Here is a 24898-nt window from a genome sequence, read left to right as displayed (position 1 = left end):
CCCATGTCTCCGTGCCCCATGTCTCCGTGCCCCATGTCTCCGTGCCCCGCTGCTCTCCGTGCCCCGCTGCTCTCCGTGCCCCGCTGCTCTCCGTGCCCCGCTGCTCTCCGTGCCCATGTCTCCGTGCCCCATGTCTCCGTGCCCCGCTGCTCTCCGTGCCCATGTCTCCGTGCCCCATGTCTCCGTGCCCCATGTCTCCGTGCCCCGCTGCTCTCCGTGCCCGCTGCTCTCCGTGCCCATGTCTCCGTGCCCCATGTCTCCGTGCCCCGCTGCTCTCCGTGCCCATGTCTCCGTGCCCCATGTCTCCGTGCCCCGCTGCTCTCCGTGCCCATGTCTCCGTGCCCCATGTCTCCGTGCCCCGCTGCTCTCCGTGCCCCGCTGTCTCCGTGCCCCATGTCTCCGTGCCCCGCTGCTCTCCGTGCCCATGTCTCCGTGCCCCATGTCTCCGTGCTGCCGCTGCCCCATGTCTCTGTGCTGCCGCTGCCCGATGTCTCCGTGCTGCTCCCCGGTGTCTCTGTGCTGCTCCCCGGTGTCTCTGTGCTGCTCCCCGTTGTCTCTGTCCTGCTCACCGTGTTCTTCAATGTGTTCTTCACACATATATAGTGTTCTTCACATACTATTTTGTTCGCACCGTTCCGCGCGTATCTCCCGACAAGTAAGCAGATGTGCCGAACATCTGTAATCTATTCTTCACTGTGTTCTTCACTGTCTTTTTCACTTAAATGATCCTGTGGTCACTGTGTTCACTGTTTTTATTCTATTCTTCATTGTTCTTCACTGTGTTTTTTTAATTAAATGCTCGATCTCGAGCAGGGGAAATACTCGTCCGAGCAACGAGCCGTCTCGAGTACCTTAATACTCGAACGAGCATCAAGCTCGGACGAGCATGTTCGCTCATCTCTAGACATTACTCATAAATCCAGGTACCATGACTGTGGAAATCTTCTTATATTTGTTATCCACTGCTTCCTTCCTTCTACCATTTAATAAACATTTAAAGTTCTGCTAATGAGACAGAAGTGCTACCCTAGTCCCCCCTGCTCTGGCTTTATAGGTTGTTACACTGTAACACCCCCCCCTGCTTCCTCAGCACTTCCCTTCCCTCTGCCTGCTTTAATCTCAGAGGAATTTTCAGCACACAATGATAGGGGGGAAGTGCTCCAGCACAAAGGGGCTAGAGTAGCCTTCTGGCTCATTAGCATAATATTAAAAGTTGATTTTAGTAGGAAGAAGACCATGTGTAATAAAAATAAGAAGATTACCACAGTCACGGTGCATAGATCTAGGTGCCACTGGTTTCTCATGCTTGACTTGGATGCTAAACATGCTTGACTTTAAAAAAGTCTTCATATCCTACTTTGTCCCAAATCTAAAATTCTGCAGGTGTTGTGTAATGTAGGCTCTGAGAAACGGACAGGTGTCCCTGCCTACTTTCCTCGCCTACCCTTAGTGGTAGAGAATAACTAGTCAGCATTAATTTACTGCCATACAGGCTTGCCACAGGTAGACAGTAACTCCCATCACAGTTGCTAACAATAATTATAAGACTTCCTGTCACATAGTTATAAATAAGGAACCTACAGTTTGGCCTCCCTGACTGTATATTTATTGTATAGAGAATATTGCTGGGCAGTATAATCACAGTGCACCCCAGCTATAAGTGATGGTGCTCTCTCTGACTAGTTATGTGAAGCTAACTTTTTCTTTTGCTTTGCATACATTGAAGCTAAGTGGCAGCATCATGGGATTGATAGCAAACCAGAGGAGGGAAAATAATGGAAATTCTTAATTTGTATTAAATATATTTTTCCTATTTTTTCTAAGTATAAAGTGAGACTTAAAGTTTTACCAGTTACCAAAGCCATATTTAAATTTGTAGAGAACTTAAAGTTAAACAATAAAAGTATTTAAAAATATTAAAAACTTAGGAGGGACTGTTCCTCTTTTACCTTTAAGACTATCTACTAGAAGTTATTTCTGTATTACCTGTATCGTAATATACAGGCGGTCCCCTACTTAAGAACATCCGACTTACAGACAACCCCTAGTTACAAACTGACCTAATGTTGGTAATTTACTGTACTTTATCCTTGGGCTACAATAATCAGCTATAACAGTTATCACAGGTGTCTGCAATGAAGCTTTATTGTTTATACTGGTTCTCATGACAACCCAACATATTTAAAATCCAATTGTCACAGAGACCAAAAAAATTTAGGCTGGAGCTACAATTATAAAATATACAGATCCGACTTACATACAAATTCAACTTAAGAACAAACCTAAAGAACCTACATAACCCTGTACATAACCCGGGACTGCCTGTATATACATTTAACAAAGATATTGATTGATGTGATGACTTTGATATTATACCTTTAGGAGATTGCGAGCTACAACTGTTCTGGATAGACTAAAAATATAAAAAGAGAAATTATTATAACATTGGCAGTTTCTGCTGAACACTTTGAGATCTGAAATCCTCTGTCCTTTCAGTTAAAGAAAACAAAAAAAGGAAATGAAATCTCCAGTAACATTCTAGAAATTATCAAAACTTTAAAAACCCTTACTAGAGGAAAAAATATTTTGCCATTTTTCCAGGATTAAACTTTTAATTAGAACTGATTTCAAACACCCTATAAGGAAATTCACCCTATTCGGGGTGCATTCACACGTTCAGTTTTCAAACCAGGCGTAGGTGTGGAGCGTAATGGGTGAGAACATATCATTGAGAGAAGCTCCTCCTCCTCCTTTTTTTACTCCGCTCCAGGTTTGAACATCGGAAACTGCATTTGAAAAACTGAAGGTGTGAACGCATCCTCCAAGACCTTTCTCTATACAAGAAAAGTGGAGAAAAAGTGGGGGGCATTTATTATGGCTCCCTTCTGTGTATTGTAATGGACATCAGGACATATCGCAGGTAGTAGCGCTATACCACAGCAGGAAGGACCAGCTCTTGATAAATTCCCCCAGTGTTTACAAAGAACATCTCTTGTTCAGGAGGACCCAACATTTCTACACATTACATAGAAAGACAAACAAATTAACACCTTAATGACATGTGACCCCCCCCCCATGTCCCCATAGAGAATAATGTTCACATAGCCAAAAAAAACCATAAGTTAGATCAAAGTTTACCTTTCTATATACAGAGCTGTGTCCCTAGTCCCACGGGAGTGGCCATTGAGTAGTAAGGCAGACATGTATGACGTCTTGAGGGGGGAAGTTATGGGGGAATGGTGAGGAGATATGGGGGACATGGGAGTTTTTTTTTATTTTAAATCAATGGGGGTAACCACTCCTCACTGGCCACTCCCATGGGGCTTAAAATAGAGGAGACCCCCAAAGCTTAAAACTGCTAATACTGGAGACCCCCAGAGCAGACTAACAGTTCTGGAGACCCCTAGAGCAGACAAATAATGATACTGAGTACCATCAGAAAGCAGACAATAATACTGTAGACCCCATAGAAGACAATACTGAAGACCTCCGGAGCATAAAAGTAATAATACTAGAGGCCCCAGATCAGACAAATAAATGGATACTTTCCGTTCCTGGATCTTTTTCTCCTCCCTCCACCAAAGCAGCTTCTTCTCTCCTCCATGCGTCACTTTGCTCTGTGTTACGGGTTGGTGTTATGCGGTGGCATCAAGACTTGAAGAAGAACTGCCGGGAGCAGGACAGGACCCAGGAGCGGTGTAGTACAGATCACAAGCACTTTCCACTCCTGAGTCTTCTCAGCTGTACCCACCGCTACCCGGCCTAATGCACCAATGAGCTTCCATCAGTTTTGTTACATCAGTTATGGAAGTGCTCATTGGACTCAGCAGTCCATTCAGCAGGGGGCAGACCACAATTCATGGCTTGAAAGACCGGCTTGTGTACCCCTTATCCCCCTTTTAGTTGAGATGAATGTTTGCTGCACTTTATGTACATGCTCAGGATTAGTGTAATAAGGCACTGGGAAGGAATGTCCACATTTAGCTGAAGCACTGTTAGAGTGACCAGGAAAACAAGACTGTGGAGTTGGAGAGTCGGATTCTGAGTTGAAGTTCTGTAAATTGAGTCAGAGTTATAGTGGGAGGGTTGGCTTACCGACCGTGTGACTACCCAATGTTGAAAGACAAGTTCTCAGTCTACAACATTTTTTTTCTGTTGCTTGTCTAAAAATCGAAACGAAATTTTCCTTAAGTGAATACTTACATTCTGTTTACAGTCATTTAAATAAATGTTAGATCTTTGTGGTGGAGTTTTATCTCGGAAATGTGTCCTGTTTGGCAATCTTTGGTCTGAAAATATACATGAAATGTAACTCCCAAATATGAAAAGAACTGTTAAACCATTCATTATATTCATTACATTCAGAAATAGATGACAATATAATATATAAAGTACAAACATGAAAGCCTATATATTTATTGTAATTTTTGGAGAGGAAAAAAGTTTCAGGATTTAGGATGAAAGAGGCTTTATTACTGGCTAATGACTTAACTGTGGGGCAACTGAGTAAAACCACTCAAGGTTTTCACCGTTACCTTCCTCCTAGCCCAGCACTGCCACCAGAAGGTATCACACGGGCTATAACCTGAGACTAAGGACATTCTGTTTTGTCATATTGGGGGTCATTTACTAAGGGCCCAATTCGCGTTTTCCTGATGCGTTACCCGTATATTTCCGATTTGCGCCGATTTCCCCTGAATTGCCCCAGGGGGGCGATAGGACCTAACTCTAGTTTGAGGGGAAACCCCTTTAAGGTTTGTTTCATGAGCAATTGCATTCCTTAACCAAAATCAAGATTAAGTACTGGTGGATACAACCTGGGTCAATTGTGAAAATGTTAAGAAATTTAAACTATACATAAAATACAGTACTTACATTTAAATAAAATATATACTGTATATATAACAACCAACAATAGGCTTGTACCTTTTACCGTTCTTGGTTCCCTGAAATTGGATCTTTGTGCCTGTGAATGAAGATTGAAAAATTGAAAGAAAATAATTGCCACATGAAATGACCATATATGCTGGATGCTCTTCCCTACTACAGGCATTTTTAGTAAGATTTTATCTTGCCAAAAAGTGCATCTTATAGCCTGAAAAATAATGTTTTAGATACAGATTATAGATATATGTTTTATTTTTTTCAGTGGTAGCTTTTTGGCTCTTCCTCTACAAAAATTGTATCTTTCTAAATTGTCCGATAGGAGGCATCTGAAAAGCGCTTCATGTTTTAACTCTGCATAAGACAACTCTATTGTCAGCTCCCTCCAATGTGAAACTGGACAAGAACTTGTCCAAACATATGTTGAAGAAAAATGCTTATTACTATATAAAGAAAAATGGGGTTTTCACTGCATTCAGGTCACAGATTTGCTCAAGAAGATTTTCTCATACCACAATATGCCTGTTCATTCACGTTTTATTATGCTCCAAATCCTTTATGGACTCTGAACTGCCATGACAACCACTATAATGTCATGGGGGAACCAATGCGTCTAAAGTTGGCAACAGTGCGATAGTCATAGTTAACAAACTCAATGGGGCTCATTTACTTAGGGTCCGTGGAGCGCATTTTCATCAGGTTTTCCGACAATCTCCGTTTTGCGCCGCATCAAACTGGGGATTGTGTCGCACGCAATCGGATTTTGGCGCATCGGAGCTGGCTTGCACGTGACAGAAATCGGGGGCGGGCTGTTGGACAACCCGACGGATTCGGACAATGCGCAAGATTTAACATTTACAAGCCCAGGAAGAAGGAGGTGAACTCCGGCGGACCTCGGCGCGGAAACGACGGATGCAGGAACTCAGGCACACAATCTTCATGAATCGCTCCTGACTACATCCTCGTTGGACCGTCCGAAACGGGGATCGCAACAGGACCAGGTAAGTAAATTTGCCCCAATGTCTTAAATTATTCTAAATATAAAAGCAAAGGTGCTTCACCATGGATATAAATTTTGGATATGATTATATGATTTTCATCAACATTATTGATGAACAGATGTTAGGTATGTGGGCCAATGTTGCCTACGGATCTGTGCTGGCACAGATCGTGAGTGTTAACTGTTTAAAAGCCACTGGCAAAGTCAGCAGTATTTAAATTGTTGTAGCCCCCCCCCCCCCCCGCCATTTTCAGGAGTGTCATTGCTCCTGATGACATCATGGAATAGCAACTTTGCCAGTGGCATTTAGAGAGTTAACACCAGTAACTGGTGTCAACAACGATCAGGGGTGTTAACGGCCAGGTTCCGATTCCAACTTCCCCCACGTTTAACTTCTAATTAAAGGACATCTACCACCAGGATGAAGGATTGTAAGCTAAGCACACTGACATGCTGGTGTGTGTCCCCTCTGACAGGATCTGCTCTTGTATTTAAGAAATATAGGCTTAAACATTATGCAAATGAGTCCAAATGAGTGCAAGATTTAAGTTTGGGGCGGATCCATGGGACCCCAACCCTCAAAAGTTTGGTCTGAATGAATGCAGTTCAACGACATACTTTCCATTTGTACACACTCTTGACACATTTGAGAGGCAAAATGGCATAGTGTAATGTAAATTAATATAGAAGTATGAAAAATATTACAACATGTTTTTTTTGTAATTTACATCCCTTAGCAATGTGTAGTTACATTTTTTTGTGTGTTTGCATTCTTTAAAAAAAAAAAAATCAACACACTCTACATATAGAATATTTTTTCAAGACTTTTCATGTATAATTCTCCATGGGAAAAAAATGTTTAAAAAGAAATGGTTGAAAGATTATTAGGAAAATGACATCTTTAAAAATTTCAAGAAATGTATGACCATTTAGTGCTTTTTACAACCCCAAAAACCTTCTACACAATAGAATAGAAGGCCAGTATATGAAATACAAAATACAGCTTTGTTACTTGTGGTCTTTGTGGCATTGTACTGGGGGATACAGGATGGACAGCAGGACGTAGCTGCGCATTGGTAAATGTTCGGTTGTTTGTTTCTGGCTTGAACGACCTTCTTTCTAGAAAACAAATCATAATAGTCATTCGCAAAACATCTGAACTTGAATATTTGAATACAATCAGTGAATTTTAGGATTGAATTTATTGTGTTAAAGTAATTAACAGTGAGACAGATTTCTCAAAAGAGTCCAAAACTTAGGCTTCTCACACATAAACGGACATGGGTCAAGTTCCTGCTGCTCAGCGTTCCGGTACATGCTGCGAGTTTGATGCAAATTGGACGCATTAAACTGTATTGTGTGTGAGCAGCCTGATTGGTTGGGAGGTTTCAGCCTAGAGTACTCAAATTCTTCTCATTAAACTCCCTTAGTAGGTCTTAAAAGATCCTCTGACCTGGAAGTCATTTAAGGTAGTGTTGAGTGGAGCCAAAATGCAAAGTTCAGGTTTGTAATGAAATTTTTCAGTTTGGCCCCCGAGGCCCGAGCCTGAAATTCATTCAAAGTTTGGTGTTGGGTCCAGGTTTTGCTCAACCCCCCTGCTGGTGACGGGTTGCAGATACATTTTGGTTCCCACCCATATGTGTACTCATCTGGACTCATCTTGGACACATCCTTTTTTTGTTGTACTACTTGTTAAAGTATCTAAAACTGTTGATGAATGTGGTGCAAGGTATTTTGATGAAAATTTTGGTGAAAATTAACACAACTGGATGAATCTACCTAGTGATTGTAGCAGAAAACAAATAAATCTGGTGCTATTGTTGTTATGTTGGACAACTGCTGTGGACAGAATTGGTTTCCATCTCTCTCTGATAATCAATGCAGTATGGCACTGCTTCCCCTGCTATACTGCCATCTTACTGCAGAGACTTTGCTCCTTCCCTGCTAAGCAGGGCAGAAAGCTATTTCCATTGGCTGTTCTGTAATGACAAGAAGATCACTAGAGCTTTCTGTAGGGGAGTGACTAAGCAGGTGAGTCCTTTAGATGGATTGAACATTGCTTTACACTTGATCCCTAGGAGACTGAAGGTGAGGGAGTCAATGGGGGAGATTTGCTATTGTTTACCCCTTACGCCACATCCAGGAGAATTGGGATGTATCTGGCATGGCAGAGTGGCAAGTTTTATACCTACGCTCAAAGTGACAATGTATGATGTATGTGCCATAGTCACTCTGTTACCATTCAATGTTTTTATCAGGTAGTATACAGAATAAATAAATGCTATGTAAAATCTAAATACTTAAACTACATATGCAGTTACTTACCAGCATATTCCGATGTATCATTGGATTTGGTGGAATGCATTGTACCAAAATAAAATTCTCTTTCATCGTGGATAAACTCATAGCTTTCCAAGTCTTCATCCTATACAGGAAGCAAAGAAATATAATGGATAATAATTAACAATGTAAGAGTAATTAGAAAAAGGACCTCTCTATAAATCCCTATCTAATGGACTCGCTAGGAAAAGAAAGGTTGAACTTGAAGGGGTCAGCAACATTCATCTCTATGCAGCAGTAATATTTTTCAACCTGTGGACAACCCCTTTAAAGGGAACCTGTCACCAGGAGACCCATTTTTAGCACTCCCCCAGTCCCCACAGAGCATAGTACATACACTGCCAAAGTGTTTTTGTATAAAAAATAGGTTTTACAGAAAAAAAGATATGTTATATTGTACCTTTCATTAGCATCTGCTGTGTGACTAGGCAGTTGCCAATTAGGAGGGGCTGGAAAGGAGCAGTTCCCCCCACCCACCCTTGGGAAACATGTGACCTTTTCAAATATATGAATAACTCCCCTCACTCGGGATTGGCTGCAGAGGAGCAGTGGGCGTCGCTAAGCCAAGTGATGGGTGTTTTCATATATTTGAAAAGGTCACATGGAGAAGCTGTTCCCCAAGGGTGGGGGGGAACTGCTCCTTTCCAGCTCCTCCAAAAAGGCAACTGCCTAGTCACACAGCAGATGCTAATGAAAGGTACAATATAACATATCTTTTTTTCTGTAAAACCAATTTTTAATACAAAACACTTTGGCAGTGTATGTACTATGCTCTGTGGGGACTGGGGGAGTGCTAAAAATGGGTCTCCTGGTGACAGGTTCCCTTTAATTACAATGTAGCCATATAACAATAATAATATATTACCATCGCATTTTGTCATACAGTTCACATTAGTATCATCACTGTTTTTAGGGAACAGGTGCTCAAAATGTGTAATTTTCCAAATAACCTCACCATACTGTCACTAAATATTATAATAATAAGAATAATTAGACCTTATTGGAAAAATAATACCGACATACACTAACTGAATAATATCTACATATGGGGAGTGGATAAGAAACACACGTAGTAAATTAAAGGAAATCAACCTAGAAATTCTCCCCCCCCCCCTCTTTATCTCGATCCCGGTGCCATCCTCTGGTAGTCTTGACAAGCCTCTCCTTGCTTGGAGAGCCTCCGGCGTGACGTCACCTCCCTTTCCCAGCGGACCTCTTGTCCAGGCATCCAAATAGCGGAGGTGAGTATTTCTAGGTGTTTTTATGTTTTTACAACTGGTTGATTTCCTTTACTAATACTCAAAAACAATCCTTAATTAACACCGTGGGGAGATTTATCATGCTGCAATACCCAATCCTCTGGTGCCGCTGGATACATCAAGAGGTTCCCGTCTCTTGTTGTATCTGGGGGCCGGTCTGTGCAGAGTTTATTTTTTTCTATCTCATATCTATCTATCTCATATCTATCTATCTATCTATCTATCTCATATCTATCTATCTATCTCATATCTATCTATCTATCTATCTATCTATCTATCTATCTATCTATCTATCTATCTATCTATCTCATATCTATCTATCTATCTATCTCATATCTATCTATCTATCTCATATCTATCTATCTATCTCATATCTATCTATCTCATATCTATCTATCTATTATCTATCTCATATCTATCTATCTATCTATCTCATATCTATCTATCTCATATCTATCTATCTATTATCTATCTCATATCTATCTATCTATCTATCTATCTATCTATCTATCTATCTATCTATCTATGTGCAACACCCTCGCCGATGCAATGGCGAGGGAGGGTTTGCGAATACATCCCAACTGCATGTAATCACATTACACTACATGGTCCTGATAGGACATAGGGGTATTGCAGTGGTGAATCCTGCCTGGCAAGGCAGGAGTTAAGTGTTTTGTATGATGCAAGATGCTATTGTCCAATGATCTGTGTTACATCCTGTCCTTTGTAAGCTGAGATGTGATTGGAGGAGCAGCCACCACCTGACCAAAGGGAGGTAATAAAACCCCTGGCCAGGAATGTTCTGGAGGAATTCTAGTAAGTCCCAGATCTGAGAGAGATCTTCTTTCAGAGAGATTCTAGTGTAGGAGAATCCTAGAGTGAGTGAGTAATCTCTGTCTAGCCCATACCAGAGCAGGAAGAGCCTAGCCCCTGCCTCTGAAGAGTGGAGTATCAGACTAGAGTTAGTATAGTGAGGAAAAGGGGTATCATCTTACCTTTAAAGGTGATACCTGAAGCCCTACAGGACAAGTTGAAGCTTCCTACCAGGACACAGCTGCCTCCCAGCCTGCTCTCTACATCCAGGCTGGTGAACTATCTCCTGAGGCTCCCTCCAAACGCATCTCAGCACTCCATCTACCTGTTAAAGGCACGTTGCTGCGGTTCCTGCCGGTTCAAATAAAGAACTGTAAGTTGTTTTCTTCAACTTCTGTCTCCGTCTGGTCCCTGCTAATACGGCTGCCTTCATCACCGGCACCCTGTCCACCACACAGAGACTCACACTCGGGACATTAAGGGGTTGCCCCAGGGAGATCCGCTATAGCAGCCTCTCCCTCATCTTTTCTTGCCAACACCACCCTGCTGGAGACCTGCCAGGCTGTAGGACAGCCCTCCGGTTCCCCCGTACCAAGCACCGTGACAATAGCGTGCTTAGGCCGCAACCGCCAGCCACTCCGGTACCGCGGGCCCCGGCTGTCTCCAGGCCTCACCTCAAGGGCTAGGCCCCGGTGGGGGATGTTGCAAGTGGTGTCACGAACAGGATTGATACTTCTGTGCCTTATTCCGGCATTAAAGACTTTCCTTTATTAAAAAGACTGTGCTGCCTAACCCTGCTGCCATCCGGGTTTAGGCCCAAGTGATTGTGTGTTTCACATTGAACTGTTATACTGCTGCCACGTGCTGTCGAGCGCCGCTCCAGCACTCAAGAGGTTAATCCCTGCAAGAACTGTACCAGCTCTGCTACATCCGGCGCTGCTGCGCCTGAAGCATTTACCTCAGAGGCGTGTGGCGCAGCAAGTATTTCCAGCCCGCCAAATCCTCACTGGCGGGAACGCCAGAGGCGTCACTAAGCTCCGCCCCCTGCGCGAGTGGCGCAAACTACCGTGGAGGAGGAGCTGGAGCAAGTGCGACCGGCAACGAAGAGGGTTAATCGGCCATCTTGGATTTCGCCGCAGGCCTGCCAGCAGTGTGCGCTTCATCCGGAGTTCCGGCGCACGTGTCCTGTGACTGGAGAACACCGCTGAGCATCACTGAGCCCTGCTGCCTGCCGGAAATCGGGAACGGAGACCTTCGTGCATCGGAGATGTCCTGTCACCGCGGCTGATCCTGAGTGAGTACCGCTGGGGAAGTTAAAGGGGGGTAGAGATTGTTTCCGATGCTAGGTTATTGGCTCAGCTCCCAGGGAATAGTGACTGTGTCTTAAAGTGCCCACGTCCCATTCTAGCCATCGCCCATAGCAACGGACATTGTGTAACCCTACAGGCTTCCCACAGCTAGGCCAGTCATGTCCACCCAGGACGAAGATACGGGACTGGAGCAAGTCCCGTCCCCTGGTCCCTCCTCAGGGTACCGGAGCATGTTAAGTCCTCCAGAGAGTCCCTTCAGCCCTGCTACAGCTAGTGTCCCTGGGACTCCCACCATGATGCCTCTGACTATGCCCTACTATCTGGGGGCCCCCTGGTTACCCTACTACGAGGGAGAATCACATACTCTCCCTGAATTCAGGGACAAGTTGTTAGCCACCTTCGCCTTGCTCCCGTTCACAGAGGAACAGAAAGTGGGCATCCTCATCGGGCAGTTGAAAGGACCCGCTCTCCGGGAAGTTAAGTCTTGGCCCCGAGAACAGTGTCAGAATGTGGTCCAAATTCTTGATAGGCTGCGCAACACCTTTGACAAGTGTACCGTCTCTGAGTTGAAGCAGAAATTCTTCGGGAAAAGACAGAAGTCCCAAGAGTCCCTCCGAGACTTTGCCCTCTCCCTACAGGAGACATGGAAGGCCATCACCTGCCTTGAGCCCAAAGACGCTGAAACCTCTGATCAAACCTTAAGGGAACAATTTATTAATGGACTTGTTGATAGAAATCAAAGGTGTCAACTAAAGATCATCTCTTCTCAACATGCCCAGGCCTCTTTCCTTGAGTTTAAGGAAATTGCCATTGACATATTAGGAGACCGACCACCTACTGGGCCGCAGAAAGAGCCTGAATCCGTGGAAATGGAAGAATCTGCTCTCGCTTGCCATCCCACGCAGTCAGCATCACCTACTCCTGCGGCTATGGAAGTTACTGGCATAACAGGACCGGTCCCTAATCTGGCGGACACCCTGCATCAAGGAACGATACCGGCCCATACCTCCAGCCTGCTACCAAGAGGTGAAGAAGCTGGTACAAGAGATGAAGACAGCCAACGTTATCCGGGAGAGTCACAGCCCATGGGCTGCCCCGCTGGTCCTTGTGAAGAAGAAGGATGGAACCCTTCGATTCTGTGTTGACTATAGGAAGATCAACAATATCACCCACAAGGACGCCTATCCTCTGCCTCGAATCGAGGAATCCCTCGCAGCCCTAGGGTCAGCTGCCTACTTCTCTACCCTGGACCTGACCAGTGGCTACTGGCAAGTGGCCATAGCGCCGGAAGACAGAGAGAAGACGGCTTTCACCACCCCAATGGGCCTGTTCGGGTTCAACAACATGCCGTTCGGGCTATGCAACGCCCCAGGCACATTTCAACGGCTGATGGAGAGATGTTTGGGTCATCGCAACTTCGAGACCGTCCTGCTATATTTGGACAACATTATCATCTACTCCAAGACTTATGAAGACCACCTCCACCATCTGGTTGAAGTCTTCCAAATCCTGACCCAATATGGGTTGAAGGTCAAGCCATCCAAGTGCCACCTGCTACAACCTAGCGTCAAGTGCCTGGGACATGTGGTGAGCGCTCATGGAATTGAGCCAGATCCAGAGAAGATTGCAGCTGTCTACGACTGGCCTACCCCCTCAACCATACGGGACATCAAAAGCTTCCTGGGATTTGCCAGTTATTACAGGCGCTTCATCCCGAAGTTTGCCAAGCTGGCAGCTCCTCTGCAAGAGCTTCTAAGGGGCCTGCCAAAAGAGAGCCAACGTTCCCGAGTATCCATTGAGTGGACGGCCGAACGAGAAGCTGCCTTCCAGATGCTCAAGCAACGGTTGACTGAGCCTCCGGTGTTGGGATATCCAGACTATAGTCTGCCTTTCACCCTATACACTGATGCCAGCAAGCAAGGTCTAGGGGCGGTATTATCCCAGCTCCAAAACGGAACTGAAAGGGTCATAGCCTACGCCAGCCGTTCCCTCCGAGAACCGGAGCAAAACGACCAGAACTACAGTTCCTTCAAGTTGGAGTTTCTGGCGTTAGTCTGGGCTGTGACCGAAAAGTTCAAGGACTACCTAGCTGCATCATCTTTCACTGTCTTCACAGACAATAATCCTTTGGCGCATCTGAACACCGCGCGTCTTGGAGCACTGGAACAACGGTGGGCCTCCAGACTTGCCAATTTCAACTTTACCATCAAGTACCGGGCTGGTAAGACCAATGACAACGCTGACGCTCTGTCCCGTCTCCCTGACCAGTGGGAGGGACCCTCCACGGATGCTCAGTGGGAAGATGTCGAGATGCCAGCATTCTATGCCCGGTTTGTGCGTCAAGATGCCCAGAGAGTTTACTCCCTACCGACAGAGGCAGTGCCAGCTACTCCTCAAGAAGAGTCAGAGCCCCCTGCGGAAAAGGACCTATGGATGAGTCTTCAGGCTGATAGCCGTGCCATAGGAGAAGTAATGGACTATCTCTCTAGTGGGCGAGTGCCTGAAAGAATCCGGCGCAGAAGAGCTGATGGAGAACTGTCTCAATTGTGGCGCCAGAGAAAGACTCTGAGCATGCACCAGGGTCTGCTAAAGAGAAGAACTCTGGACCCTATCACTTATGACCGGCTATACCAGATTGTGATTCCCAGGAGGGACGCCAAGATAGTACTGGAAATGTACCATGACCAGTCCGGACACTTTGGCGCTCAAAAGACTGAAGCCACCCTCTGAAGGCGATTCTACTGGGTCAACATGAGGTCCGACATTGAAACCTGGTGTCGAGAATGCCCAGCCTGCGCCATCGCTCGAGGAGAGCGACACAATCAAAGGGCCCCTCTACGTCCCATTGTGAGCCAACGGCCCTTGGAGATCCTGGCATTGGACCACGTGAAGTTGGAGCCCAGCAGATCCGGTCACAGTTATGCTCTTACGATCATCGACCACTATACCAAATTTGTGGTTGCAGTACCTGTCAGAGATCTGTCTGCAAGGACCACCGCAGCGGCCCTGTGGAAGAGCTTCATACTCCCCTATGGCTGTCCGGACCAGATCCTTACAGACCAAGGAACAGCATTTGAGTCCCAAGTCTTCCAGGAGCTGTGCACTCTATATGGCTGCAAAAAGCTGAGGACCACAGCCTATCATCCCCAAGGCAACGGGCTTTGTGAAAAGATGAATCAGACTCTAATCAATATGCTGAGGACTCTGACCCCTACAAAAAGGGCTGACTGGCCAAAACTGTTGCCCGAATTAGTGTACCTGTACAACAATACCACTCATTGCTCCACAGGATACACCCCGTATTATCTGATGTTCGGGAGGCACGGCCATCTCCCTGCGGATATGACCTGGGACATGGAGTCCCCTGATTCCCAGTCTTTACTCCCCCAGACTGACTGGGTTCACGAACACCAGAGGCGCCTGGCGGATGCCAGAGAAGTTGTGGATCTGCGGTTGGAAGAGGCCCGGGAGAAACAAAAAAGGGACTTCGATCGTAATGCCTGCGCTGAGCCTTTTGCCCCAGGAGATCGAGTGTGGCTGCGCAACAACCATCCTACCAGTAAGCTAGATGGGCGTTGGGAGCGTGAGCCATACCTAGTTAGGGACAGTCTCTCCCCTGAAGTCTACGAGATTTCAAGAGGAGACCGTCCACCACTCCGGGTACATAGGAACCGGCTGAAGAGATGTCTTCGCCCTTTTGCCCCTATGTCCACACCTCTCACCTCGACCCCCAACTTACAGACCTCCTTGTGTTCACCTACCCCCAGTTTCTTAGAACTTGTGACTGTGCCTCAATTCTGTTTTGTTTCCACTCCAGTAAGAGGTACCTCGGAGAGACCATCATCCCCACTGCAGTCTCCAATACTGCTGCCTGTGGAGGATGATCCGGCTCCACGGTCTGAAACCCCTGAAACATCAGAGCCAGCTGAGACTCCGACTCCAGCGCCTGAATCAGAGGACGACGATGAGGAGATTGTTATCTTCTCCCAGCCGGAACTGCGGAGGTCTCAAAGGGAGACAAAAGGTAAAGCTCCTGCGTACCTGCAGGAGTATCAGCTGGTGTCACACAGAAGGAGGAGGCAGGTACGTTTTTCTGACACCGAAGTACTTACCACCGAAGAAGATGCAGAGTAACCCCTGAAGGGCTGTAGCCCTCTCCAGGTACTATGTCCATTGTACATATTGTATATTTCTGTCCTTTCCCTAAAGAGCCAGAAACTGTCCTGAGACTCTCACCCTTATTTATCTCAGTCAAGAGATTATACACTGTCATGTGCTATGATAGCACCCCTTCCTCTGCCACAGCAGAGATTCCTACAAAGGACTCTGTCCCTCTACACTAGAGGAGACCCTTTGCTTCTTCATTGCACTTTTCCCCCACATCAAGGGCTGTACCCAGAAGATGGACTTTGTCATTAAAGACCTTCTGAGAGACTTTCGCCAGATACTACCAGGGAAAAGTTGCTGTGTCTATTGACTGTCATTTTGCACTTAATGCCTCCTTTTTAGGTATGGACATTCTGCTTGCACTTTTTATGCCTTTTCCTTTTCAGGTAAAGAGACATTCACTATCGTGCTACCCTGAGTAGCCTATCTACCTCTGTAACGTTTGTAACGTTCAAGATGTGTACCCATTGGGCTCCTAAGCCAATGTGAATTTACCACCTGTTTGCACACTGTCATATATGCCAGTAGTCTGCATTAACCCTTTCATAGGCTTTTCAGGTTGTAGTGTGGCTGTGTCGGACCGTCTTTTTGTGTAAAACACTGACCGCTACCTGATCCCTCAAACCGAGGTTTGCACATGGGGGTAGTCCGTAAACTGCGGGTCTTTAGGGGACCGGGGGTGTTACACAGTTAGCAACTGGATGCCACCCATACATGGGTAAGGATGCCAGTCAGGAGGTACTCGTGTCGCATATGCTAACGCAATGCAGATATACACACTATATAATTGCCGCCAGGGAAGAAGCGTTGATATAACAAATATACAGGCCTTGGTGCAAGGAGTGGATTACAGGACATGACACCACACCTTTCCTACTGTACAGTTCGGTTTAATGGCGTCAGCGACCAACTGTCAAGCTACATGTTTTCGTCTTAGTCCGACACCAACCCAGGTTCCTGTCTCCAGAACCATGGGCGGTTTGTCCCTACACCTCACATAGCCTGCACTTCCCAGAAGTGCCCTTATCCACGCCTGCCCCCTCAAACCATCTGTAGTCGAGCCGAGGGCGGCTCTTTCAATTGCCCCCGGGGTATGCAACACCCTCGCCGATGCAATGGCGAGGGAGGGTTTGCGAATACGTCCCAACTGCATGTAATCACTACACTACATGGTCCTGATAGGACATAGGGGTATTGCAGTGGTGAATCCTGCCTGGCAAGGCAGGAGTTAAGTGTTTTGTATGATGCAAGATGCTATTGTCCAATGATCTGTGTTACATCCTGTCCTTTGTAAGCTGAGATGTGATTGGAGGAGCAGCCACCACCTGACCAAAGGGAGGTAATGAAACCCCTGGCCAGGAATGTTCTGGAGGAATTCTAGTAAGTCCCAGATCTGAGAGAGATCTTCTTTCAGAGAGATTCTAGTGTAGGAGAATCCTAGAGTGAGTGAGTAATCTCTGTCTAGCCCATACCAGAGCAGGAAGAGCCTAGCCCCTGCCTCTGAAGAGTGGAGTATCAGACTAGAGTTAGTATAGTGAGGAAAAGGGGTATCATCTTACCTTTAAAGGTGATACCTGAAGCCCTACAGGACAAGCTGAAGCTTCCTACCAGGACACAGCTGCCTCCCAGCCTGCCCTCTACATCCAGGCTGGTGAACTATCTCCTGAGGCTCCCTCCAAACGCATCTCAGCACTCCATCTACCTGTTAAAGGCACGTTGCTGCGGTTCCTGCCGGTTCAAATAAAGAACTGTAAGTTGTTTTCTTCAACTTCTGTCTCCGTCTGGTCCCTGCTAATACGGCTGCCTTCATCACCGGCACCCTGTCCACCACACAGAGACTCACACTCGGGACATTAAGGGGTTGCCCCAGGGAGATCCGCTATAGCAGCCTCTCCCTCATCTTTTCTTGCCAACACCACCCTGCTGGAGACCTGCCAGGCTGTAGGACAGCCCTCCGGTTCCCCCGTACCAAGCACCGTGACAATAGCGTGCTTAGGCCGCAACCGCCAGCCACTCCGGTACCGCGGGCCCCGGCTGTCTCCAGGCCTCACCTCAAGAGCTAGGCCCCGGTGGGGGATGTTGCATATGCGTTGGAAATGGTAGGCAGCACTCCAGAATTCAGGTCAAATAAAGGTGATTTTTATTGGAACAAGTAACAAATAAAAATCACCTTTATTTGACCTGAATTCTGGAGTGCTGCCTACCATTTCCAACGCATATACAAGTAAGGACCTGGCCCGGATCCTTGGGGGCTCTGCACCCCTCCTTTGAAGGAGTTTTCCACTGTGCGGACTTGAACTTTCCATGTGTATCTATCTATCTATCTCATATCTATCTATCTAAACAAGGGAGAGTCCTGAGCAGCACAGCTGAAGCAGTGAGTGCAGTAGCTGGTGATTCCTTGGCGGAGAATCCCAAATATATCAAAGTGAAGAGGCAGCACTCCAAGTAGTGTTGAAAGTGGGCGAACCTATATTCCATGAACCGCGACGTTTCGGTGTGAAAGGTTCACCCACTTTCAACACTACTTGGAGTGCTGCCTCTTCACATAGATAGATAGATAGATAGATAGATAGATATCAATCTCATATCTATCTATCTATCTATCTCATATATATCTATCTATCTATCTATCTATCTATCTATCTCATATCTATCAATCAATCTATCTATCTTCTATCTATCTATCTCATATGTATCTATCTCATAAGTATCTATCTATCTATCTATCTATCTATCTATTATCTATATATTATCTATCTATCTATTATCTATCTATTAATCTATCATCAATCATCTATCTATCTATCATCTATCTATCTCATATCTATCTATCTATTATCTATATATTTATTATCTATCTATATATCTATTGATATTGTTGTCAATATTAATATTAATTTTATAAATATTTTGATTTGATTGCCTGTGAAATGTTTTCTTCTCTCGGTTCCCCCCAGTCTTTCTCCATTATTTCTTATCTGTGGCACCAGGCGAGGAGAAGCTGTAGACGCGGCGTCCTGGCAGCAGCTACTTGTAGTGATATATACCTTATGAATAAATATAAGCAGGACCAGACCAGCTGGTACCAGAGCAGCAGATTGCCCTGGAGTCACAGATTACTACCGAGCTGCATTGTAGATATGTGTATGTTTATAAATTATTCAGGGCTCATTTAGCACACGATGAGTTAATGTTGTGTCTGCAAGGACAAAGCTCTAAGCTCTTAGTTTTCCAGTGTCTGGATGAGCCTCTTATCTTCTCTGCTGAATTCTCCTAAGGGGCCAGGACGTAGGCTCTCGCCTTATTTATACAACATGACTCAGTACTGTTACATGAGGGGGGTTATAGCTTCCATGTGATATATTCTTCACTTTATCAAAATTTTCAGAATACCGAAATAAATAAAGATAAAACCTGTGCAAAGTGAGTCAAAAGATGAGCCACATTTTATTTGGTTGAGGAGATTAAAGGAAATCTATCTACAAAATCCAGGCACTGTGACTGTGGTAATCTTCTCATATGTGTTATCCATGGCTACCTTCCTTCTAAAATCAACTTTTATAATCATGCTAATGAGCCAAAGGGCTCTACCAGGGGGGGACATTTTGGGGAAGCAGTAGGAAGAGTGCAATTTTAATTGTTGATTTTAGAAGGAGGCCATGGATAACAAATATAATTAGATTACCACAGTCACAGGGGCCTAGATCTGTGAGTAATGTCCCTGGTTTATCAGGATGGATTATGATGGTGGATTTCCAATAAAGCTCCATTTTCTGAAGTCTACAATTGGGAAGTCAGATCTAACAGCTGGGACACTGAGAAGAAAAAGTGGATTATAATTTCCCGTGTCTACTCCTCGGCAATCTTTGTAGTACAGGCGGTCCCCTACTTAAGAACACTTGACTTACATACAACCCCTAGTTACAAACGGACCTGTGGATATTGGTAATTTATTGTTCTTTAGCCCCAGACTACAATAATCAGCTATAACAGTTATCACAGGTGTCTACAATGAAGCTTTAGTGTTACTCCTGATTCTTATGATAACCCAACATTTTTATAATCCAATTGTCACAGAGACCAAAAATGTTCTGGGTGGGGTTACAATGATAAAATATACAGTTCCAACTTACATACAAATTCAACTTGAGAACAAACCTACAGACCCTATCTTGTATGTAACCCGGGGGCTGCCTGTACTAAGTGGTGCCAACTCTATGCGACACAATGACCACTTGGCATGGGTGGTGGCGCCTAAAACTCAACTGATGCACTTTTATAAGATCTTGTGGAATCAAGGGTCCCACACAGCAACTGTGGTTCCCACTTCTTAGGCTATATTCACACTGCCGTTGCCCGCCCGTACCGTACCGTAGCGGGCAACGGCAGTGTACGGGGAGAGGAGGAGGAGGTGAGCGCAGCTCACCTCCGCCCCTCTCCATAGCAACCTATGGCGCACGGCGCCGTATTACGGGAAAAGATAGGACAGGTCCTATCTTTTTCCCGGGTACGGAACGGTACGGTGCCGCACGTGTGCGGCACCGTACCGCTCCCGTAGGGTGCCGTGCGCCCATAGGAGTGTATGGGGGACGTATATCGGCCGTATATACGTCGGCCGTATATACGTCCCCCATACGTTAGTGTGAATGTAGCCTTATGGTTAACGACTCAGCACCATATGGTAGTTAAGTGGGATAAAAAGAGGATTTCAATGTTTTATTTTATTAAACTTTTTAATACAGTATAACCTTTTTTTTTTGTCGCAGGAGGTATGTAATAAAAATGCAGGACTAAGGTGGATCTAAGGAATACGGCTGCCCAGGTTATGAGAGCACTGCACCATCTAAAGCACTGAATGGAGTTTCACCAACTGCAATGGCTCCCCGTGATGCGATTCGGGGCTCTGATTCTTTGCCGTAGCAGCTACAGGCCTAATGAAGGTCTTAGGCTTGCCACTGTTAACCTTTTAAGAGCTAAGCAGCCATGATTGGAGCAGTAGCAATCATAAATCTATATCATGAGTATGCAGTGTACCACAACATACAGTCCAAAGTGCAGACAAGATTCTAGAGCCACCTATCTCCCACACCTTCCATGTAGAACTGTAATAGGGATGCAGAACTAACTATATACGATAATGATGGGGAAAGTTGTTGAGGGCAGAGCAGATATATTTACCCTAGGTTTCTGTTTTATGTGTCTTAGGCTCCAGGGATGGAGACTTTCCAAGGCTGAAAGGGACCCTGGAGCTGGATTGGGAAAAGGAGCGTCAGTTTCCCATTCCATGTTCCGTCAGCAGCACCTTCAGCAGGTGCATAAAAAGGTGCAAACTGTGGGACTCAGTCTCCAGGAGAGGCTGCATGTGACAACTAAGACCAACAAACTGGGGCTGCAAACCCGGCTGGGAGTTTTGCCTATGCAGGGTCTGATAGGGAGGCACCTGGTCTGGTCAGGTGTGACTTGTTGTTCAGTTAGAGCTCGGACAAGCAGGTTTTGTGTTCTATTTTATTCTGCAGAAAGGCTGTGATTTTGTTTGAGTTTTTTTTTTAATAAAGCACAGGTCAGTCATATTTTTTAAACTTTGTTTTTTAATGTCTGTGTTCCTATCTTAATCTATTAAAGCCAATTTACCTGTATCTACCAAAGCTAATCCTGGACTATATGTTTGTATTAATAGAAACGATGTAAAATAAAATGCAATAAAAAAAAAAACAGTGACATGTTTCCATGGAGGATGGGGAGGAGAAGAAGTCCATGGAGGCTGCTGTGATTTCATGCGATCAGATATATACATGGGATAGATTTTTGCAAATGTTAGGGGGTAAAGGACCTCAGATGACATCGCCCTGGTCACAGGACATGAAGTGCTGAATGGTAAGGAGGCATGGGACATGGGGTCCCATGAAGAGGCCGACTCGACCCGACTCGGATGAAGAGGCCATGTTCCCTCTCACTCACTGCTGATGCCAAGTAACAGAATAAAGTCAATTTTTGTGGGGAAAGAATGTGAAGGGAACAATTTTTAGCTAAAAGAAGGGTGGCATATAGTTAATAAGACTCGACGGGAACATGTCACTAACTGTATTTGTGGAAAAGTTAGTGACAGTAAACATCCAATTGCTTATATTAACTTTTCAATTCTATTTAGAAGTTTCCTGCAATTTTTTTCAGCAGTTATTGTGGTTGTTCGCTTCCGTAAGATAAAAAATATACCTGCAAAATTTGTACAAATCGTTGCTGACCACAAACTCCCTTCAATGTCTAACACAATACCAGTGCAAAGCATTATGGGGGAATTTGTGGTTATTCCACATTGTAGTCAGAAGTTATTGTTGTTTAAGGTTTCAGTACTTAACCCTTTCAAGACCGCGTCATTTTCAGGTTTTGCATTTCCTGTTTTTCACTTCCTGCCTTTCAAACTAAACATTTATTATTATAAAAGTTTTTTTTCTTAAAATGAATTTTTATTTTTTTATTTTCAAGCCTAATTATTTTGGTCCTAAATAATCAGACAACTTTTAGCTACTTTGAATCACAGCATTTAATTTACAGCATTAACTTTTTTTCTTTTGATTGTTCACCCCCCCCCCCAAACATGTAAATCTTTTTAAAATAATATAATTAATATTGTATTTTAAAAAGTAGAAAAAAAAGTGTTACTTTTGCAATTTCGCACTAGAAGTAATAAATCAGAGCCTCTTAGATTTCGAGTTGTTTCTCTGTATAGTGTATGGTAGGATAACTGTTGGGTGTAAGTAAGGTCTAATTTTTTATAATATTTTCAATATTTTAATAGTATCCTTTGTAGATTTTTATTTTTCCGATGTCATGACCATTACAGGCAGTCCCTGGGTTACTAACAAGATCGGTTCTGTAGGTTTGTACTTAAGTTGAATTTGTATGTAAGTCGGAACTGTATATTTTATAATTGTATCCCCAGACAAAAATTTTTTTGGTCTCTGTGACAATTGGATTTTAATAATGTTGGATTGTCATAAGAACCAGGATTAACAATAAAGCTTCATTATCGACGCCTGTGATAACTGTTATAAATGTTTATTGTAGCCTAGGCCTAAAGTACAGTAAATTACCAACATCCAAAGGTCCGTTTGTAACTATGGGTCGTATGTAGGTCGGGTGTTCTTAAGTAGGGGACCGCCTGTGGCAGGGTCGCTAGGGAGAATACTGGGACTTCTGCTGGTGCCAGCAGCATTCTCCGACCCCCGGCGCGTATCCGCGCAAACTCCACCTCTCGTCCCGGGCAGCGGCTGCTAAGATCTTGCGCTGTCTAGGAGTTGTGTTCGGAACTGCTGGGACTTGTGGTACCTCTGCATGATGCCTGGTTGTTCTGCACCATGAGGGGTTAATTCCCAGAAGCTGTCCAGCTCCTATCAGGTTCTGGAGGTGGAGTTCTGGCTGCATAAATTGCAGCTTCACTAGTCACCTGTGCCAGTGTTTGAAATCCTTCTCCACTCGCTCTCAGCATTAGGTTTGACTTGCTCTGTATCTGTATCTGTATCGTTGTTACCTCGGCTCGTTTTTTGACATTGACTCTTTGCCTACTGATTTTGCTATTGACTTACCCTCTCGTTGTGACTCCGGCTAGTTTACCATTCTTTTGTGTTTTATGTTTGTCAGTCTGTTTGTGTTTCCCTTCCCACACTTATCCAGTGTATTTCGAGTCTTCAAGTAGTCGCCCCACGGTTTAGCGTGGGGGGGCTATAGGAAGGGACAGAGGTTGGGGCAAGCTCAGGGCACACTATCCCCTGTCTTTTGTGTTACCCAATTCTAACAGCCTGTATATGATATATACTCGAGTATAAGCCTAGTTTTTCAGCACAAAAAAATGTGCTGAAAACCCAAACTCGGCTTATACTTGAGTAAAAAAAATATATAGGTTTTACCAGGTTTTTGTGGTAAAATTAGGGGCCTCGGCTTATACTTGGGTCGGCTTATACTCGAGAATATATGGTAACTATATAAATTATACTTACTGTTACAGCACAATCATCTTCCTTTGCTGTAAGATAAGGAGAACAGAACATTAGTGTATTGTGGCAGGGTCTATCAGGTTAGGGAGACAATAGTAGAGGAGAGGTTTACTGTACCTACAAAATGTTTTAGCTGACACACCGAAATCTTCAATATTGAAAGTTGTAAAATACAGGGAAGTATGGAAGTTATTACAGATAGATGTCAAGTAAGGCTCATTTTAAGACTGGTCCAAATATTTTAAAACAGTTTTCCTGGCTACTATTGATGAGCGATCGATGAGTACAGGTCATTAGTAAAAGTAAAATAAGTCGCACTCTCGAAGAAGAGCCGAATAACAAAGGATAGAGCTTGTGCAACACCCCTGCCAATGTAAAGGCAAGGGGGTAATTGCGAATAGGACTCTCTACCTGTCAGGATCCATCTAGTGACCCTGCGCAACTCATCCAGAGGATAATACAGGGAGATCTCAGGTAATCTGCAGATGTAGCCTCTGCTTGGGAAGGCAATAGTTAAATGGGTGTAAGATGTTACCCAATTATGTGGCTGTATTGTAAACCGGAGTGTGATTGGAGAGGTGCTACCACCTGACCAGGGAAAGGATAAAACCCCCGTGCAGTGGGAGCACATGGTATTTGAGCACATGGTCTGAGTGAAGAGAGAGTCAGTGCACAGCACACCTTCAGTGCTGCCACAGAAACCAATCCCAGGAACTGAGTCTGGAGACTCTAACCCAGAGCTGCAGCTTCCACAGTTTGGACACAGCTCCATCTCAATTATCCCAGCCTACATCTACTATCGGACTGGTGCATTAATCCTGCAGACCACTTTCGTTGACCACTCCAGTACCAGAATCCGAATCTGCTGTTTGACCGTTTAGGCCCGTTGCCTGCTACTTGTTGTTCAATAAAGAACCGTGAGTTGATTTGCACAACGTTGTTTCCGTCTCATCCCTGGATACGGCTGTCTACCACCACGGGCTTCCCCATCCATTACCCAGGGATTCATCTTACAGACAATAAGGGGTTGCCCCAGTGAGAACCAGTACATCAGCCTCTCCCTCCATATTTCTTGCCAACACCACCTGCTGGAGACCTGCCAGGTTGTAGGACAGCCTACCGGTTCCCCAT

The 24898-nt window shown here is 44.8% G+C and overlaps 1 long non-coding RNA gene across 1 annotated transcript; it reads right to left on the bottom strand.

The window, feature by feature from the left end:
* Positions 1–6895: 6895 nt before the first annotated feature.
* LOC140112885 (uncharacterized) lies at positions 6896–23800 on the bottom strand. The gene is made up of 3 exons (XR_011852707.1): positions 23771–23800; positions 8210–8309; positions 6896–7003 (listed from the first exon to the last, which is right to left on the bottom strand). It is a non-coding gene; the product is annotated as an uncharacterized lncRNA (long non-coding RNA).
* Positions 23801–24898: the final 1098 nt, after the last annotated feature.

This window comes from Engystomops pustulosus, chromosome 1 (genome assembly GCF_040894005.1).
Source record: "Engystomops pustulosus chromosome 1, aEngPut4.maternal, whole genome shotgun sequence".
NCBI lineage: Eukaryota > Metazoa > Chordata > Amphibia > Anura > Leptodactylidae > Engystomops > Engystomops pustulosus.
The sequence above is the reverse complement of the archived record's forward strand: the minus strand, read 5'-3'. Positions and strand labels throughout refer to the sequence as shown.